The sequence below is a fragment of the Hemiscyllium ocellatum genome, chromosome 30 (assembly GCF_020745735.1).
Source record: "Hemiscyllium ocellatum isolate sHemOce1 chromosome 30, sHemOce1.pat.X.cur, whole genome shotgun sequence".
In the NCBI taxonomy this organism is placed as follows: Eukaryota; Metazoa; Chordata; class Chondrichthyes; order Orectolobiformes; family Hemiscylliidae; genus Hemiscyllium; species Hemiscyllium ocellatum.
Window position 1 is genome coordinate 53,998,189 of NC_083430.1, and position 18,013 is coordinate 54,016,201.

Genomic DNA, 18,013 nt, shown 5'->3' on the forward strand with positions numbered 1-18,013 from the left:
AGCAAGTGTATATACCATGGAATACCCTCAACATCAAAACCTTTATGAACCCAATCAGAGAACACTTTGTGCAAAACATGAGGGGGTGAATTTAGAAACAAAACTGTTCAAGTGTGTACAAGACAATTTTCTGAGTCAGTGTGTGGATGTACCTACTAGGGAAGGTGCAAAACTTGACCCACTCTTAGGAAATAAGGCAGGGCGGGTGACTGAGGTGTCAGTGAGGAGCACTTTGGGGCCAGCGACCATAATTCTATTAGTTTTAAAATAGTGATGGAAAAGGATAGACCAGATCTAAAAGTTGAAGTTCTAAATTAGAGAAAGGCCAATTTTGACGGTATTAGACAAGAACTTTCGAAAGCTGATTGGAGGCAGATGTTCGCAGGTAAAGGAATGGCTGGAAAATGGGAATCCTTCAGAAATGAGATAACAAGAATCCAGAGAAAGTATATTTCTGTCAGGGTGAAAGGAAAGGCTGGTAGGTATAGGGAATGCTGGATGACTAAAGAAATTGAGGGTTTGTTTCAGAAAATGAAGGAAGCATATGTCAGGTATAGACAGGATAGATCAGGTGAATCCTTAGAAGAGTATAAAGGCAGTAGGAGTATACTTAAGAGGGAAATCAGGAGGGCAAAATAGGGACATGAGACAGGTTTGGCAAATAGGATTAAGGAGAATCCAAAGGGTTTTTACAAATACATTAAGGACAAAAGGGTAACTAGGGAGAGAATATGGCCCCTCAAAGATCAGCAAGGCGGTCTTTGTGTGGAGCCACAGGAGATGGGGGAGATACTAAACGAGTATTTTGCATCAGTATTTAATGTGAAAAAGGGCATGGAAGATACAGAAAGTAGCAAAATAGATGGTGATACCTTGCAAAATGTCCATATTACAGAGGAGGAAGTGCTGGATGGCTTGAAATGCATAATAGTGGATAAATCCCCAGGATCTGATCAGGTGTACCCTAGAACTCTGTGTGAAGCTAGAGAAGTGATTGTTGGGCCTCTTACTGAGATATTTATATCATTGATAGTCACAGGTGAGTTGCCAGAAGACTGGAGGTTGGCTAACGTGGTGCCACTGTTTAAGAAGGGTGGTAAGGACAAGCCAGGGAACTATAGACCGGTGAGCCTGACCTCAGTGGTGGGCAAGCTTTTGGAGGGAACCTGAGGGACAGGATGTACATGTACTTGGAAAGGCAAGGATTGATTAGGGATAATCAACATGGCTTTGTGTGTGGCAAACTTGATTGAGTTTTTTGAGGAAGTAACAAAGAGGATTGCTGAGGACAGAGCAATAAACGTGCTCCATGTGGACTTCAGTAAGGCATCCAACAAGATTCCCCATTGGAGACTGATTAGCAAGTTTGGATCTCATGGAATACAGGAGAACTAGCCATTTGGAACTGGCTCAAAGGTAGAAGCCAGAGGGTGGTGGTGGAGGATTGTTTTTCAGACTGGAGTCCTGTGACCAGTGGAGTGCCACAAGGATCAGTGCTGGGTCCACTATTTTTCATCATTTATATAAATGATTTGGATGTCAGCATAACAGGTATAGTTAGTAAGTTTGCGGATGCAAAATTGGAGGTGTAGTGGACAGCAGAGAAGGTTAAGTCAGATTACAACTGGACCAGGTGGGTCAATGGGATGAGAAGTGGCAGATGGAGTTTAATTCAGATAAATGTGAGGTGCTGCATTTTGGGAAAACAAATCTTAGCAGGACCTATACGCTTAATGGTAAGGTCCTAGAGAGTGCTGCTGAACAAAGAGACCTTGGAGTGCAGGTTCATAGCTCCTTGAAAGTGGAGTCACAAGTAGATAGGACAGTGAAGAAGGGGTTTGGTATGCTTTCTTTTATTGGTCAGAGTATTGAGTACAGGAGTTGGGAGGTCATGTTGAGGCTGTACAGGACATTGGTTAAGCCACTGGTGGAATATTGCGTGCAATTCTGGTCTCCTTCCTATCAGAAAAATGTTGTGAAACTTGAAAGGGTTTCAGAAGGTTTTATAAGGATGTTGCCAGGGTTGGAGGACTTCAGCTATAGGGAGAGACTGAACAGGCTGGGGCTGTTTTCCCTGGAGCATCAGAGGCTGAGGGGTGACCTTATAGAGGTTTATAAAATCATGAGGGACATGGATAGGATAAATAGGCAAAGTCTTTTCCCTGGGGTGAGGGAGTCCAGAACTAGAGGACATAGGTTTAGGGTGAAAGGGAAAATATATAAAAGAGACCTAAGAGGCAACTTTTTCACGCAGAGGGTGGTGCGTGTATGGAATGAGCTGCCAGAGGATGTGGTGGAGGCTGGTACAATTGCAACATTTAAGAGGCATTTGGATGGGTATATGGATAGGAAGGGTTTGGAGGGATATGGGCCGGGTGCTGGCAGGTGGGACTAGATTGGGTTGGGATATCTGGTCGGCATGGACGGATTAGACCGAAGGTCTGTTTCCATGCTGGACATCTCTATGACTCTATGACTAAGTGCTCTTTGTGGAATAAACACAATGGTATGTTCTAGCAGCTGGTAGGGCTCTCCCAGAGTCTGCATAAACTTGGTATGTTGCCCGTTATGCTTTCAAGTATAATGCTTGTGTTTGAATGAGCTCCAGGATTTAGAATCCATGTCAGTTGTCCTGTCTTTAGCCTGGGGCATCACCAACCTGCCCATGATAAAGTTAAAAATCACACAAACGTCAGGTTAAAGTCTGACAGCTTTATTTGGAAGCACTAGCTCTTGGAGCAGGGACTATAACCTGGTGTTGTGTGATTTTTAACTTTGTCCACTGCAATCCAACACCGGCTCCTCCATATCATGGCTGTCCACTTATAGGCTGTGATGGCTGTCAGTGTTGTAGGATCAACTGAAGAAGCTCAAGCTGTTCTTACTGAATTCATGAGGGGAGTTTGAAGGAGGTAACCTCACCATTTCACTGAGCTCAGCCTGTCCTTCACAAATATCCCTAAAATACTCAAAGGGTTAATTATATCCAGCATGGTTACTGAGGCTGTTTCTGGTGAGAGTCTTAAGTTAATGTGTTCATCAGAGCCTCTGTCTCCCTCCCCCAGCATGGAGCACCTCTCATTACAGATAATGGGCTGGACAAATCCTTTGTACTTGGAAGATGTGAAGAGTGCAAAGGATTTCACAAACTGCCGATACCATCCAATTAGCGTCTATGTTTTGAACCCTTGATAAGACATGCTGTGATGGGAATTCTACAACAACACTGGCAGCTTTTACATTGTCCAGAGTCAAGTTGACAGCAGTGGAGGGTGAGCTCAGAGTTTCTGGAATGATTTGACTCTCGGGCATGCAGAACAGAAGGGAGTAGCCAGTGTTCTTTCTGGTATTGGATTTAGTGAAATATACCCGATGGAACAAATGCACATCAAGATGAAGTTTTTCATTCCTTTAATTTAGACATTGTAAGGAAGAATATATGTACTCCATCTGTGTACCGCTGTGGCCAGGCTAAGGACAGCTGGATTCACAGGCGAATGGTCTCACGAAAGCATTGCATACCTATGGTGTGACTTTATTGGCAATATACATCATTTAAATGTTTACAATTGTCACTTGAATAATGATAAATGCAGATCCATGGCTCTATTCATTCCAAAGCATGATGGATAGGATATAAGAAAGGGGACAGATATTGTAGAGTGTGAGTGCATTGTGATGTAAATCCATATGAAAATGGTGATTGTGTAGCTTTAGCAAGTTGTGTGGTTTGCTATAGGACCCACAAAGAACAAAATAATCTTTCATTTCTGTAATACCCTTCACAACTAAAGGACACCTCAGAACATTTCCCTGTCAATGAAATACCTTTGGGGTGCACTCCCCATTGTAAATTGGGAAAAGCAGCAGCTAGCCCCCTCAACAGCAATGTGAGTGAGGGGTAAACAGTAGGGAGTGGGGTTTAGGAGGGGAACCGTGTTCACGGAGTTGTTCAATGGAACTCCAGGTGGTGTTTGCAGCTGTGTTTGTATTCCCAACAATGAAGCTTGTGACCTGAGGAGAAGGTGTAAAAGGGCTCACCAAACCACCTGACAAACTCATGTAAATAGATGAGAATTTACATGAACATAATGCCTGATTGTATCTCTCTCTGAAATTCCCCTGATCATTTTGCAAATTACTCTGAAGAGCAATCATTGTAAGAAATGCAAACATTGCCAACATTTTGTGCAAATGCATGATTCCAGAGCTGACAGCGAAATGAACAAGCAGCGATCAGATTGTGCTGACATAGCTACACCCTTGAACACTGAGCACAGGGAGACGGGCCGGGCTGGGGGAATGTTGGAGGGGTTATGGCACAGCAGAGCTTATTAGAGTTTCCAGGACAAATAATAGGACAGAGAGTATGGAAGAGGTCAGGAATCTAACTTCAGGCAAGCCGATAAGAAAACAATTATGAGAAGAAGGGGCAGTCAATGCAGGACTGAAGGCATTGCACTTAAACTCATGGAATATACAAAACAAGCGGAGACTGAGATTGGCAGGTATGATATGGGTCTCACAGAGACATGGCTGCAAGGGAATCAGGGTGGGAATGAAATATCCAAGGATACAGGCCATTGGGCAGGGACGGCAGGGTTACCTTGTTAATAAGAAATGAAATTAAGTTGACAGCTGGAAGTGAGATAGAGTGGGAAGGTGTAGAATCTGTGTGGGTGGAGTTGACGAACTGCAAAGGAAAAGCTGCTGATGTGTTGTGTCCTGATCTCCTGGCAGTCATCAGGAAGAAAATAAGCCAGGAGATAAAGAAAGGTCAGAATGTCCCAATGACAATAATCATGTGGGTCTTCAATATCCTGGTGTACTGGGAAAATCAGGTTGGCAGCAAATATCAAGGAAGGAAACTTGTGGATTGTCTACAAGATAGTTTTGGAGCAGCTTGTGGTAGAGCTGGTGGATTTGGTGATGTGATGTGAGGCAGACTGGATTAGGGAGCTTCAGGTGAAGGAATCCCCTGAGAGGCACTGACCACAATATGATCGAATTCACCCTGCAGTTCGAGAGGGAGGAGCTGGAATCAGATGTAACTGTATTACAGTTGAATAAAGGTAACTACAAGGACAGGAGCAGCAACAGCAGAAATTTCAGGGACAATTCGAGAGGCATAGCGGAAATTCATTGCAATGCAGAAGGAACATACCAAGGAGAGGATGAGGCGACCGTGGCTGACAAAGGAAGGCAGGGACAGTAAAAAGCAAAAGGCAAACACGATACAATGTGGTGAAGATTGGTCCAATCCAAAGGATCAGGAAACCTTTAAACACCAGCAGAGTGTAACGAGAAAAGCAGAAAGGGGAGATAAGATGAAATATGAGAGTAAGCTAGCTAGTAATATAAAAGAAGATTGCAAGAGTTCTTTTTAAATATCTAAAAAGTAAAAGAGAGGCGAGAGTAGACATTGAACCACTGGAAAATTAGGTTAGAGAATAGTAATAGGGAACAAAGAAATGGCAGAGGACCAGAATAGGTAGTTTGCATCAGTTTTCATATTGGAAGACACCAGCAGCATACCAAAACTTCAAGACTGTCAGGGGCAGAGATGAGTGTAGTGGCCATCACTAAGGACAAGGTGCTGGGGACACTGAAAGCTCTAATGGTGGATAGATCATCAAAACCAGATGGACCACACCCAGAGTTCTGAAGGAGATTGTAGAGGCATTGCTGATGATCTTTCAGAATCACTGGAGTCAGGGAGAGTCCCATAGGAGTGGAAACAAGCTAATAGAACAGGCCTATTGAAGAAGAAAGGGAGGCAGAAGACAGAAAACATAGCTTGGTTTGCTTAATCCCAGTTGATGGTAAAATTTTACAATCTATTATTGAGAATGAGATTACCAAGTGCATGTAAAACAGAGCAGAATCAGCACTGCAGGGGAGATCACGCCTGACAAATCTGTTAGAATTTTTTGAGGAGGTAATGAGTAAGTTAGGGAAAGGAGAGCCAGTGGATGTGATCCATTTGGATTTCCAGAAGGCCTTTGACAAGGTCATGCACAGGGACCTGCTGAATAAGGTAAGAGTCAATTGTTATCGGGTAAGGTAATGGCATGGGTAGAGGACTGGCAAAGGGCAAACTGTGTGGATAAAGGGGTCATTTCAGGATGGCAGTGGAATTCTGTCGGGGTTTAGTGTTGGGACCACAATGATGTTGTGAAACTTGAAAGGGTTCAGAAAAGATTTACAAAGATGTTGCCAGGGTTGGAGGATCTGAGCTACAGGGAGAGGCTGAACAGACTGGGGCTGTTTTCCCTGAAGCGGCTTTAGAGGTTTACAAAATTATGAGGGGCATGGATAGGATAAATAGACAAAGTCTTTTCCCTGGGATTGGGGAGTCCAGAACTAGAGGGCATAGGTTTAGGGTGAGAGGGGAAAGATGTAAAAGAGACCTAAGGGGCAACCTTTTCATGCAGAGGGTGGTACGTGTATGGAATGAGCTGCCAGAGGATGTGGTGGAGGCTGGTACAATTGCAAGGCATTTGGATGGGAATATGAATAGGAAGGGTTTGGAGGGATATGGGCCGGGTGCTGGCAGGTGGGACTAGATTGAATTGGGATATCTGGTCGACATGGACGGGTTGGACCGAAGGGTCTGTTTCCATGCTGTACATCTCTATGACTCTGTGACTCTATTCATGATATACATTAACGATCAGGACAAAGGAACTGAGGGCTTTGTTGCTAAGTTTGCAGATGACACAGAGACAGGTGGATAGACAGGTCCTGTTCAGGAAGCTGGGAGGCTGCAGAAAGACATGGATAGGCTGGGAGAGTGGGTATAGTAATGCCAGATAGATTACAATGTGAGAAATTGTGAGGTTTTGCATTTTGGTAGGAAGATTAGAGGGGTAAAAACTACTTCCTAAAGGGGGAAAGGGTTTGGAAATCTGAAGCACAAAAGGACTCAAGAGTCCAAAATCAGGATTCATTTAAAGTTAAAACACAAGTTCCGTTATCAGTTAGGAAAGCAAACACAATGTTAGCATTCATTTCAAGAGAGCTTTAATGCAAGAACAGAAATGTACTGCTGAGGCTGTATAAGGCTCTGCTCAGACCGCATTTGGAATATCGTGAGCAGTTTTGAGCCCTTTATCTGACGAAGAATGTGCTGGAGTTGGAGGGGGATCAAATAATTCCAGAGATGAGGGTCTTGACGTATGAGGAGGGTTGAGGAATCTAAGTCTGTACATCATGGCGTTTAGAAGGTTGAGAGAGATCCAATTGAAGCTTACAGAATACTGAATGGCCTGGATAGAGTGAACATGGAGAAGGTGTTTTCACTAGATGGAGAGACTAGGACCCGAGTGCACAGGCTCAGGGTGAAGGGACAACCCGTTAGAACTGAGATGAGGAGGCACCTCTTCAGTTATAGGGTGGGGACTCTGTGGAATTCATAGCTGCAGAGGGCTGCAGATGGTGAGTCTTTGAGTTACTCAAGACAGAGATAGGTTCTCGATTAGTAAAGGGGACCAAGGGTTACCAGGTGAAGGCAGAAGAATGAGGTTGAGAAACACATCAGCCATAATCGAATAGTGGAGCAGGCTTGATGGGCCGAATGGCCTTTTCTGCTCCTGTATATTATGGTCTAAATTTACACCTGAAAGGTTCAGACCAACAAAGGCTGAATCTCTGTCTCAGTTTCACAATTATTCTCGACACCAATTAAAGGTTCAGGTGGTTTCCAGACTGTATGTTATTGATGAAATCATGACGATTTCACTTGAACCAAAGAGAAATTATTCCATCAATGAAAAGTGCATGCTCTGGTCTTGGTACGTTCTTGGTGACAGAGTAGCCCTGGCTCACTGGCTGCTGACCTTGCGATGACCTGACATTTCTGGGCAGACTTCAATCTGTTCCAGCCAGCCTCAGCATCATGCCCAGAACGCAGCCGTATAACCTGCCAATGGGAGGGGGGGGGGGGGCGGGGAACGGTGAGGCTGGAGGATAAGTCCTCACCATTCACTGCCATGCCAGCCAAACCTTTCCACAACAAACAGCAAACAGCACCAGGCCAGTGCTTCAGAGATTCAGAGAAGACCATTCCCCTCTGTCACAGGTTAAGGTGCCAGCCAAAGGCAGCAACAGCCCTCGACCACCCTGGCCTGCTGCTTGTCTCAGCACATGATTGACACATGTCTGCGAAGCCAGCCAGCATTCTGGCTCCTCAGGTATTGTTGCAGTACCATAGCGAGCTCTCAACTGGGCACCAGCCTCCCACATTCGGGGGGGGGGGGGGCAGCTGATGGGGGTTTCAGCAGCTTCATTCTCCTCTTCATCTGTGGACTGTCCCAGATATATCTGGGGGTTGATGGTGGGGGCAAGAGGGGAAAACCTTACAGTGACTGGGAGACCCTGAGGAACCTGGCAAACTTGGCAAACTTGGCAAATCACACAGCAAGAGCTCCTTTGAACTTTATTACCCTGCTGGTGACTCAGGGACTGGCTGGGTTGAGATGGAGTGAGGATGAGAGAGGATGGGCTCTGGCAGTGGAGAAGATTGGGAGTAAGTCGGTGGGTTTAGAGCATCAGGAGGGGTGAGGTAAAGTCTTTGGTACATTTCAAAGTGTTCCAGGACGTGACAGGTCCATGCAGGTCAGATGTTTCACTGAGGAAGGGTTTTGTAGACCCTCAACAGTCCATGGCCTCAATAGATTTCTGGAGATGAATTACATCTAGGGATAGCCCCATCTGTGGCTATCCCCATTTCAAACAATTTTGGTGTTTTGGAAAATATAGGGGGTGATGGATTCTCAGGGGAATATACATGAATAGCCAAGTTTTTGGTATTGAGACTGGCTCTAACGCAATGAGAGGTACGTTGACTTCCAAGAGATCAATTGTGTTAGGGGATTCTGTAGTCAGAGGTACAGACAGATGTTTCTGTGGCCAGCAGTGAAAAATCAGAATGGTGTGTTGTTTCCCTGATGCCAGGATCAAGGATATCTCAGAGAGGGTGCAGAATGTTCTCACGGGAGAGAGGGGCCAGCAGGAGGTCATTGTACACTAGTGGAAGTAACGACATAGGAAGGGAAAAGGATGAGATTCTGAAGGGAGAATATAAAGAGTTAGGCATGAATTTAAAAAGGAGGTCCTCAAGGGTAGTAATTTCTGGATTACTCCCGGTGCTACAAGCGAGTGAGGGCAGGAATAGGAGGAGAGAGCAGATGAATGCATGGCTGAGGGGCTGGTGTTTGGGAGAAGGATTCACATTTTTGGATCATTGGAACCTCTTCTGGGGTAGACGTGACATGTACAAGAAGGATAGAATGCACCTAAATTGGAAGGGGACTAATATACTGACAGGGATATTTGCTAGAGCTGCTTGGGAGGTTTTAAACTAGTAAGGTGGGGTAGAGACCCATGGAGATAGTTAAATTAAACTGCATTTATTTCAATGCAAGGGGCCTAACAGGAACTCAGAGAATGGTTAGGAACATGGGACTGGGATATCATAGCAATTACAGAAACATGGCTCAGGGATGGACAGGACTGGCAGCTTAATGTTCCAGGATACAAATGCTACAGGAAGGACAGAAAGATGGCAATGGTGATGGTGGGATGGGGTGGCATTTTTGATAAGGGATAACATTACAGCTATACTTAAGGAATATTCCTGGGAATACATCGAGGGAAATTATTTGGGTGGAACTGAGAAATAAGAAAGAGATGATCACCTTATTGGGATTGTATTATAGACCCCCCAATAGTCAGCAGGAAATTGAGAAACAGATTTGTAATGTTACTATAAGCCTTCTTAACAACCCTATCAACTTGGGTGTCAGCTTTGAGGGATCAATGGACAATGGATCCCAAGATCCCTCTGTTCCTCCACACTGCCAAGAATCCTGCCTATAACCCTGTAATCCGAACTCAAATTCAACTTTCCAAAATGAATCACTTCACACTTTTCCAGGTTGAACTCCATCTGCCACTTCTCAGCCCAGCTCTGCATCCTGTTAATGTTTCATTGCAACCTCCAACAGCCCTCCACACTATTCACAACTCCACCAACCTTCATGTCATCGGCAAACTTCCTAACCCACCCTTCCACTTCCTGATCCAAGTCATTTATAAAAATCACAAAGAGCAGAGGTCCCAGAACAGATCCCTGCTGAGCACCACTGCTCACTGAGCTCCAGGCTGAATACTTTCCATCCACTACCACCCTCTGTCTTCTATGGCCCAGCCAATTCTGTATCCAGACCGTCAGATTTCCCTGTATCCCAAGCTTCCTTACTTTCTGAATGAGCCTACCATGGGGAACCTTATCAAAAGCCTTGCTAAAATCCATGTACAGCACATCCACTGTTTTACCTTCATCAATGTATTTTGTCACATCCTCAAAGAATTCAATAAGGCTTGTGAGGCATGACCTGCCCTTCACAAAGCCATGCTGACCATCTCTAATCAAACTATGCTTTTCCAAACACTCATAAATTCCGTTTCTCAGAATCGTCTCAATAATTAGTCCATCACCGACATAAGACTGACTGGTCTGTAATTCCCAGAATTATCCCTATTCCCTTTCTCGAACAAGGAAATTACATTTGCTGTCCTCCAATCATGTGGTACTACTCCAGTGGACAGTGAGGATGCAAGGATCATCACCAAAGGTGCAGCAATCTCTTCCTTTGCTGCCTGTAGCAACCTCGGGTATATCCCGTCTGGCCCAGGGGACTTATTTATCCTCATCTTTTTCAAAATCCTCCTTCTTAACATCAACCTGTTTGAGTGTATCTTTGTTTCACGCTGTCCTCACAAATGACAAGGTCCCTTTCACTAGTGAATACTGAAGCAATGTATTCATTAAGGACCTTCCCACCTCCTCTAACTCCAGGCACAAGTTCCCTCCACTATCCCTGATCGGCCTATCCTCAGTCCGGCCATCTTCGTGTTCCTCATATACGTGTAGATTGTCTTTGGGTTTTCCTTAATCCTACCAACTAAAGCTTTTTCATACCCCTTTCCAACTCTCCCAAGTCCATTTTTCAGTTCTTTCCTGGCTACCCTGTAACCCTCTAGAGCCTTGTCTGATTCTCGCCTCCTCAACCTGAACTAAACTTCCTTCTTTCTTTTGACTAGATGTTCCATATCCCTTGTACTTACTTTCCATATGTTTCTACTGTCTGAGGGTTCCTCTCTCAACAAATCCCTAGTATCAGTCGCATCTTTCATCACTACAGTCACACAGGGAATTCCATGTGCACTCTGACAGATTCACAGATGGCTACTTACCCTGAGCGGTACAGTCTTAGCTGGAAACTTGGTTGAAGGCTGAAATAGACGGTAAAGTCATTGAACTAACTTCCCTCTCATGTAGTGCCTTATTCTGTTAAACATATTAAGATCACAATTATTTTCTAGGGACAATGGATATATAATTTTGCTGTGTTGTTTTAATTTCAATGTAACAAAATTTCAGTCTCGTGTTCATTAACTGTGTGATGAGGTTTCAGCATTGATAAAATCACTCAGTGCTCTAGCTGCTAATTACAGTTATGTAGTTGAGAGGTTGGCTTCCATCAGCCTGAGTCATGCTCAGGATTCTAAACTCCTCTGTTAATATCTTGCTATCTCTTCCTCCCACCAAAGGCCTATATTTAAGTTTTCTACCTGGGACTTGGTGCAGCGAGCTATGTTTGGGGGGCTAGCTTCAGCCACAGTTGAACTGCATGTTAAATACTGATGGGTTGGAGGCAAATCGGTTAGACATGTTACAGTTCTGAGGTAACGTTGCCAGCTGTACTGACCCCAACCTGGGAAATGGCAGGCATTCAAATATCAAGATCATTTGGAGTTCTAGCTCTTGATTCCTGGGCTGGGTGAGGTAGTGGCTGAACAGTAAAGTCACTAGCCTAGTCATCCAGGCTTTCTGTTTTGTGGACGTGGGTTCGAACCTCAGCATGGGTAGATGGTGAAGTCTGAATTCAACAAAAATTGGAACAAAGAAATTTATCTTCGTGACAACCATGTAATTACTGCCAATTTCACAAAAATCCATCAGATTATCTAGGGAAAGGAATGTGCCATCCTTACCCAGTCTGGTCTACATGTGACCCAAAGCAACATGGTTGAGTCTTAACTGCCCTGTGAGCAATTAAGGATGGGTAATAAATGCTGGTCTGGTCAACAATATCTGTATTGTATAACAATAAAAAATTACCCCTGCTGGATAATTTAATTGTCATTTAGCAACAGGTTGAGGCTTATGTGAGTTATTCTTTGCAATGAAATAGTTCCCAGATAGTCATGGCAGCTTTGAGTCCATGGAGGTGCTCACTGCTGACAGGTAGTGAAGGGCCAGGCAGACCCAGACTCACTGCCATCAGCAAAATCAAACACAGGAATCAAATTTGAGAAATAAAAGTTTAAGAAACTTTCAGTGTGTGCTCATTGTTAGAGAATCAAGGCAGATCTTGTCAGCAAACAAGACTACTCCTTGACCAGCGTTAGTTATTGATAAAACAGACAACACAGGCAAAACTGTCAGCCTTCTCATCTGCACTGTTGCTCACTGCAGTAAGGAAGCATGTGCTGTGAATTGCTACAATAAGTCATCTCTTTGGTTGTTCAATGTTAAAATTGTCTCTTTTCTCACATATCCCAAACATGCGGCTCTGCGCCAGAGTACAGTCAGTGCTAAGTGACAGCCCAGATGCATTCCACGTTAATTACATTCTCTTCACTTCCTACAGGAATTTCTTTTAACATCGCATGAGAAACCTCCCAAATATTTGGGTCAACTGAAAGATCATCATTCAGTGCATTTCCTTGACTTTTTAAAAAACTTCATTCATGGCCCCATCATGGGCAGGGCCAGCATTTATTGTCACTGTGAAGTGCCCAGGAAATTGGTAATAAGGGTTTGCCTGTGGTTTGTCTTCACTCAGAGTAAACCACTGCCCTCAGTAACCTCAAACAGAGACACCCACAACTTCCTGACCATTTCACCATCTCTCTGTTGTAACCTTTTTAATTCTTAATTGATGGGATGAATGGCCTTACTGTATGTTGTAAACAGCTGAAAATGTGTTGCTGGAAAAGCGCAGCAGGTCAGGCAGCATCCAAGAGGCAGGAGAATCAACATTTCGGGCATGAGCCCTTCTTCAGGAATGAGGAGAGTGTGTCCAGCAGGCTAAGATAAAAGGTAGGGAGGAGGGACTTGGGGGAGGGGCGTTGGAAATGCGATAGGTGGAAGGAGGTCAAGGTGAGAGTGATAGGCCGGAGTGGGGTGGGGGCGGAGAGTCAGGAAGAAGTTTGCAGGTTAGGAAGGTGATGCTGAGGTTGAGGGTTGGGACTGAGACAAGGTGGGGGGAGGGGAAATGAGGAAACTGGAGAAATCATGAGTTCATCCCTTGTGGTTGGAGGGCTCCTAGGCGGAAGATGAGGCGCTCTTCCTCCAACCATCGTGTTGTTATGGTCTGGTGATGGAGGAGTCCAAGGTGGTTGGGTTGGTTGGTTCGGGTGTCCCAGAGGTGTTCTCTGAAACGTTCCACAAGTAGGCGGCCTGTATCCCCAATATAGAGGAGGCCACATCGGGTGCAGCGGATGCAGTAAATGATGTGTGTGAAGGTGCAGGTGAATTTGTGGTGGATATGGAAGGATCCCTTGGGGCCTTGGAGGGAAGTAAGGGGGGAGGTGTGGGCGCAAGTTTTGCATTTCTGGGACACCTCTGGGACACCCGGACCAACCAACCCAGCCACCCCGTGGCTCAACACTTCAACTCCCCCTCCCACTCCACCAAGGACATGCAGGGCCTTGGACTCCTCCATCACCAGACCATAGCAACACGAAGGCTGGAGGAAGAGTGCCTCATCTTCCGCCTAGGAACCCTCCAACCACAAGGGATGTACTCAGATTTCTCCAGTTTCCTCATTTCCCCTCCCCCCACCTTGTCTCAGTCCCAACCCTCAAACTCAGCACCACCTTCCTAACCTGCAATCTTCTTCCTGACTCTCCGCCCCCACCCCACTCCGGCCTATCACTCTCACCTTAACCTCCTTCCACCTATCGCATTTCCAACGCGCCTCCCCCAAGTTCCTCCTCCCTACCTTTTATCTTAGCCTGCTAGGCACACCTTCCTCATTCCTGAAGAAGGGCTCATGCCCAAAACGTCGAATCTCCTGTTCCTTGGATGCTGCCTGACCTGCTGCGCTTTTCCAGCAACACAGTTTCAGCTCTGATCTCCAGCATCTGCAGCCCTCACTGTCTCCTGTATGTTGTAAACAATCCTAAGAACTTCTGGTTCTATCATTCTTACATACAAACATCGAGCAGCATTAGGCCATTCAGCAGCCTCCTCCCCCCGAGTCTAGTCTACCATTTAATCTGATTGTGACCCCAACTCCACTTTGCTATCCCACTCCACCCCCTGCCCCCACCCAACTACCACCGCCCCCAACCCAAAGACCACCACTACCCACCCAACTAACACCACCCCCACCCAAAGACCACCACCCCCACCCAAAGACCACCACCACCACCCAACTACCACTACCCCCCACCCAAAGACCACCACCTCCCACCCAACTAACACCACCCCCACCCAAAGACCACCACCCCCACCCAACTACCACCACCCCTACCCAAAGGTCACCACCCCCCCACCCAATTACCACACATCCCCACCCAACTACCACCCCCCACCCAAAGACCACCACCACTATGAGAATCCACTCTTCAAGGACCTAGTCTGGTTTTATGCTGGATGACTCTCTGATCCCGAGTTGTCCACGGATGTGCAGGCTTGGTGGGTTAGCCATGATAAATGCAGAGTAACAGCGATAGCATGATAGGATACTCTTCAGAGGGTCAGGGCAGACTTAATGGGCTGAATGGCCTCAATTTGCAGTGTAAGGATTTTCTGATTTGACCTAAAATGGAAGGTCTGGCCAGATCCACACCCTCTCTATATCCACTTGCTGGAAACATGACTTCAGATTTTGAGTTCAAATAGCGCCTGTAATAAATCAATAAATAGCAAACAGGAGCAAATTAAACACTGGTAATTCAGAATAATTTCAATTATACAGCCATTTAATTTCCAACATAGGATTATAATCCGTCCCATTTTATTTAATATAACCTCAGTACTTTCTACCCTGCAAGAGTGCCCACTCTGTGCTGTGAATCATTGTGACCATTTATCTGGAATGTTCCTTGCTTCCATTGTTTGGAATATTTCAAATTAAAGGAACTAGCTGCATCTAACCTGCTTTAAACATAGACACCAATGAGGTAAGAGCATTGAGAACTATACTTTCCAAATCTCCTGGTTGACATAATTCAAGCAGGAAGACTGAACAAATATATTCAAATCGGACTCAGGCCTTTATAGGCCCTGATGTGACACTACTGCTATATGAAGCACTGCTATGAGATATGAAGATAATTTCTGACATCAGTTTGCATGTACTGTACTTTGGCAATTCGATTTATGAACATTAATGTTTAAATTAAATGCTGGCTGGATTTTTAAAACATTTGCAAACACATTTGTTCCACAAGTGCCCCATAGGGAATTCCTGCTGTCGGAGAATTTTTCGAATCACGAACATATTTCCTGAAGGACAGATGCAATGATGGTAAATATTTTAGAATGAGGTGAGTATGCCAGCTGTGTGCCTGGTCATGTTTTTTTGGGTCATGACGTGTTATCTCGCTCTGGGATTCTTTTCATTCTGCAGGTCACCCCTTTGAGAATTCCACACATAGTGGGCTGGGCCTGTGCAGATAGCAGGGAAATGGCCATTCCAAGTGTGTGAGTCATTGGGCCATTTAACCATTGACTGACCGCTCTCCAGGAGACTCACTGGTTAGTGATCAACAGTTTGGAATTCTACTATCTCAGATATCTCCTGTCACTTTGTTTGAACAAGTAGACTGGGCTAATTACTTTGATAAATTAACATACAGACTTTTAAAGGAACATCTTATATTAAAAGTACAGGTTGGTAATCTTTAACTGGGGAGCCCTGGCTGATTAGATTCCAAATCTGCACACCTCCCTCAGCCAGTCCCCCACCACAGTGGGTGGTGCAGCAGCCTATTACAGAGCTCCTTTTGCCAACCTGTCTCCATCAGTGATCTCAGCACAGATTGGGGCATGACAGGGGGCAGTGGTCGGGGGGAGTGGTTAAGGGGGAGAGGGAAGGTTGATTTGTAGGGGGGTTGGGTTGGTTGTTGTGGGTAGCCTGTTTGGGGGTAGGGAGATGCTGGCATGAGGGGGTGGGGTATGTTTGGTTAGGGAGATGGCAGGCTTTTGGATGGGGCTGTTTCTGGGGATGCGGATGGATTGTTGGGGTGTAAGATGGTTTTGGGAGTGGGATTGGTTTTGGGGAAATAATATTTCAGCAGGGAGTCTGGTTTGTCGGGAGAAGACATGCTGGGAGGGATTGGGGGAATCTGGTTTGGGGGGTGTCTGGTTTGGGGGGTGTCTGGTTTGGAGGGTAGAGAATGGTTTTAAGGGGGTTCACGGAGATTGATATTGGAGTGGGAGCAAGGGGAGAGTAGCTGGTGTTGGCTAACCATTGGCATCATGTTTTGTGGTCAACCTTCAGCTGAACTTCAACACTTTCCTCCTCAATGACCTGGGAGAGAAAACCTTCAGCAACCCTTTAATTTTGACTCAGGATCCGGTTCCCACATCTCAGCGAATTGGTTTGCTCAGATCTCAAGGGAATTCAATCTCACGTATTTCATTGGCTGTATGGGTCTTCCAATCAGATCCAGGGCAAGGATTCCCAACCCATTACAGTTCAAGGTTGGGTATCCCTAAACTGCGCAGCTCCTGGGTAAGGAAGGATGAGCCAGCACCCCTTTGTGACTTACTTGGCTCTTGGGTGGTTACAATAAGGTTAATTTATAAAGGATCCCACTCCCGGAGCATGCCTCTCTCTCAGACTCAAATAAACTTGCATTTTACAAAGTGCCAATGGAACCAGTCCTTCCCGAGTTAACGAAGAGTGAATTTGTGAATGACTGTCAGTGAAATGCAGTACTACACAACAGACAAACACACAGATTACAATAAGGGGCAACTCCAAAGGCAGAACATTTATGAAGCAAGTGTTGATCAGTTTGAATTGTTCACCAAGAGCAGATAGTTAATTTAGACTTAGATTACTCACAGTGTGGAAACAGGCCCTTCGGCCCAACAAGTCCACACCGACCCTCCGAAATGCAACCAACCCAGACCCATTCCCCTACATTTACCCCTTCACCTAACACTACGGGCAATTCAGCATGGCCAATTCACCTAACCTGCACATTTCTAGACTGTGGGAGGAAACTCACGCAGACACAGGGTGAATGTGCAAACTCTACACAGACAGTTGCCCGAGGCAGGAATTAAACCCGGTCTCTGGCGCTGTGAGGTAGCAGTGCTAACCACTGTGCCACCGTGCCGCCCCATAGTTAATGTTATGGGTGTTGCAGTGAGGTTGTAACAATCGCATTGAATGGTTAACTTCCCGATATTTTGTTTTGCAGGTCGGTTGAGATTCTGGAGTTCCTGCTTCCTTTTGACTGTGACTGAATTGCAATGTTCAGAGTGAGAGAGAGTGCTCTTCTCAGGCTGCTAGCTAGCTGGATCTAACACTCAGAGTGAGAGTTACTTTCCCTGCAACACAGGGGTGACTAAGCAATGGCTCCATGACCACGACCTTCATAACACACTCCAGTTCAGAAATGCAGAAATATTCAAACAGAAAAAGCACGCTCCAATCGAGTTCAGGGAGCGGCTTCGATGTTAGCCACTCGTAAACTGGTCACAGGGAAAGACACTAACTGTTTGAGGATTGGCACGTAACCTATAAGGAGCAGCTATGCTGGTCAACAGGGGCCATTAGCCCCTCATTGTAGAATCATTGAATCCTTACACCATGGAAGCAGGCCATTTAGCCCATTGAGTCCACAATTCCTCTCTGAAGGGCATCCCACCTCCCCATATTCTAACCCTGCATTTCCCATGGCTATCCAGTTATCCTGC